Here is a 3029-nt window from a genome sequence, read left to right on the forward strand (position 1 = left end):
ATATATGGTTGGTTTCCCTTGCAAAACTGTCTCCCCAACCTTTTGATTTTAAATGGTGGGGAATTGAGAGAACAGAATTCAAAATGAGTTTGGACTCCAAAATTGGAACAAGTTGGTGGGGAAAACACTGGGAAATATAGAGAAAAGAAAGAAGAAGGTAAACGCTACAGTGAAATGGGAAGGGAGAAAGAAAGAGAAGTCATTAAGAAATAAGCAGTACGAATAGGCACTTCCTTGAGCTGATTCTGAAATGTCACTATTCTGAATCTAAAATGTCACATTTTAAAGTTTTCTCCTATTGTTAACCCATAAAGCACTGGGTTTTTTTTCATGGAAAGGCATCTGTGTATTAGTTATATTAAATTTAATAATCCTACCTTTCCATGAAAAAAAAAACAGTGCTTGGAGGGTGTAACAGTATTTTTAAACACATAGCCTCTCTCAATAAAAATCTCTTGCCTCCTAATACAAGGACAACAGAGAGGAAACCAGCTAGCTTCTCAAGGCAAGGATTTTCACAACTTGAAGCAGCCACAGTGAAAGGCTAGAAATTTGTGTGTTTTTTACTTTAAAAACCTGAAAACTCTTAGCCCCAGATCTCTCCTAAGAGGAGAGGCAACATCAATGTTCAGTGTACCTTGAGCTGCATGGAAGATTTTGTTACCTTTCCAGCCAGTCAGCGGATCCCTCGGATGATACCACAGGAATGCTATCAGCCACTTTCAAGCCACTGCTGGTGGTTTTTAAAGGTGGTGTCCAATGAGTGTCAAGCACTGGTTCACAACCAGTGGCCCTTAAAAGCACTAGCAAACCAGAGCTTTGAGAAGTCAACACTTCTTGGTATTTTTCTATAAGATTTACTGGAACGCAAGACAGTGAAAGAGAACAGTGAGAATATTTATCAAACAGTACTCTAGCAATGTTCAGAAACAAGAAGGTAATTCCTTTATGGACTGTTTTATCTACTAATTGAAAGAGACTATTTTTAACATTATACTTGCCTTTCCTCTAAGAAGATCAAAGCAGAATATACGTGGTGACCCCAGCATGAATACAGACCTTTTTTTCCAACAAAAACCTGTCCTAACAATCCTGTGACTAATCCTGATTACCCAGAAAGTTTCTGACTAAAGGAGGATCCAAGCCTAAGGCTTTCTAATCTACACCCAATACCAATCCATGAATGGAGAAACCATTGAACTCGACTCCCTTCAGCTCTAGTCAACATTCCCAATGGTCAGGGGTTATGTTATAGTTCAATCATTTCTAGAAGACCCAAATCATTCTGCAACTGCTCTAGCCAATGACACGAACATATCAACACTGAGAATTGCCAGGAAAAATAGTACTTTATTTATCACATACATTTCATCCTAAGGACCTCAGGAAGGGTTATACCATTTTGTCCTCACAACACCTGTAAGGTGGCAGTTATACTTGATGATTATGAATCTACAATGGGAGTACTCTATTTAGACACACACAGGACACACACCTTACTTTTTTCAGAAAAGGCGTAAAGCAGTACGAACCTTTACTGTCCACTTCCAGATCAGGAGAGTAGTCCAGATCATCAATTCTGTAAAGCTGTGCTATCCCAAATATTAAGGAAGCAGAAATAGGATTATCCTGCTTGCTGTATCTGTCCTCAAATGGTTACATTTGGAAAGATTTTTCATTCTCTTTCTCCCTCCTTAGATAGATAGGGATTTCCGCGCAAAACTCCTCCTCCCTCCCTCCCCCCTCTCTCATTCAAACTAACCATGTGGTCACTCCTCCTTTGGGACAACAGATATTTTCTCTCAATGATTTTCTCCTGAAACTGTTGTAGTCCATCTTCCCTTTCTCAACTTTCTTTGGAAAGATAGTGAGATAAATATTTTTTCTCTATTTGAAAGATTCACTAGCTAGATTAGGATATAGCTTTATATATAAGAGATTAAAGCCATTAGTAAATTTTTTGTTTGAAACTATGGCGGGGTACAGACCGCCGCCCGCCAGAGGTCCGCAGGGGACCGGAGCCGTCAGACGGCCCGACTCCTGCGAGGACCGAAAAAAGAAGCGACCAGGGCTTTTAGCGTCGCGTTTGCGACGTAGCGAGGCGCCAGGGGCGCGCTCGCTACGTCACAAGCGGCGTGACACGTCTGGACGCTGTGCGTCCAGTACGTAAAGATGGCGGCGCCCGTATGAACAGGGCGCCGCCATCTTGTACGTATTCAATACGTACTAGGGTTAGGGGGGGTGCGGAAGCACCGCCCCTTCCTAACCCTAGTATGTATTGTATACGTACTATTTGGCGGTCTGTAAACCGCCTATAAGCTACTTGTGTTGTTTTTGAAGTCAGTCTCAGTTCTTAGGGAAGCATAGACCTGATACAGACAGGCCAAAATAAAGCTGCTTTGAGTCACTTTGGAGGTATGCTGTTTAAACGATATATGCATTCTAAGAGTCCAGAAGCCGCACCAAAGCCACGCTCCAGTCCTATGCATCATTGAAACACCATACCTCCAAAGTGACTCGAAGCAGCTTTATTTGGCCTGTCTGTATAGGGCCATAGTTAGACAAGAGCACATATCTGCTACTCTGATAATTTAAAGCTAGACTCTAACAGGCTTGGTTTTGATATTTTTCATATTTAAATATTTTTGTTTCCTGAAGCCTTAGGAAACTTAAATTATCCTAATGTTACCACCCGGATTTCTTCATACAATTTACAGATGTCCAGAAATTTACAGATGTTAAAAACAGTATGCTTTCTGGTGAGCTGGAAACCCCCCCAACAAAAACAGAAGAGCCGAGAACAAGCTGTTAGGGATGATGGGAGTTGCAGCTCTTCTCCTGGCTTTCACTCTCACCACCCTGGTCAGCGGAAGAACAACCAGTTTGACCAGTAGCTCTGAGTATTGGCTGAAGATGTCTTCCAATCTTCTCTGGAGTCTGCTGGTTCTTGTTCAGCTCTCAAGACACCAGTCAACACAGTAGTCTTCTTATATAAAAGATCTACTTTTATTCTACTATATACACTATGC

General features: G+C 41.5%; 1 protein-coding gene across 3 annotated transcripts in view; it reads right to left on the reverse strand.

Annotated features, from left to right (window-relative positions):
* Positions 1 to 3029, reverse strand: part of HEXD (hexosaminidase D) — a 43408-nt gene that overhangs the window by 9546 nt on the left and 30833 nt on the right. The gene's annotated exons all lie outside the window — the stretch shown is intronic.

The sequence above is a fragment of the Sceloporus undulatus genome, chromosome 2 (genome assembly GCF_019175285.1).
Source record: "Sceloporus undulatus isolate JIND9_A2432 ecotype Alabama chromosome 2, SceUnd_v1.1, whole genome shotgun sequence".
NCBI lineage: Eukaryota > Metazoa > Chordata > Lepidosauria > Squamata > Phrynosomatidae > Sceloporus > Sceloporus undulatus.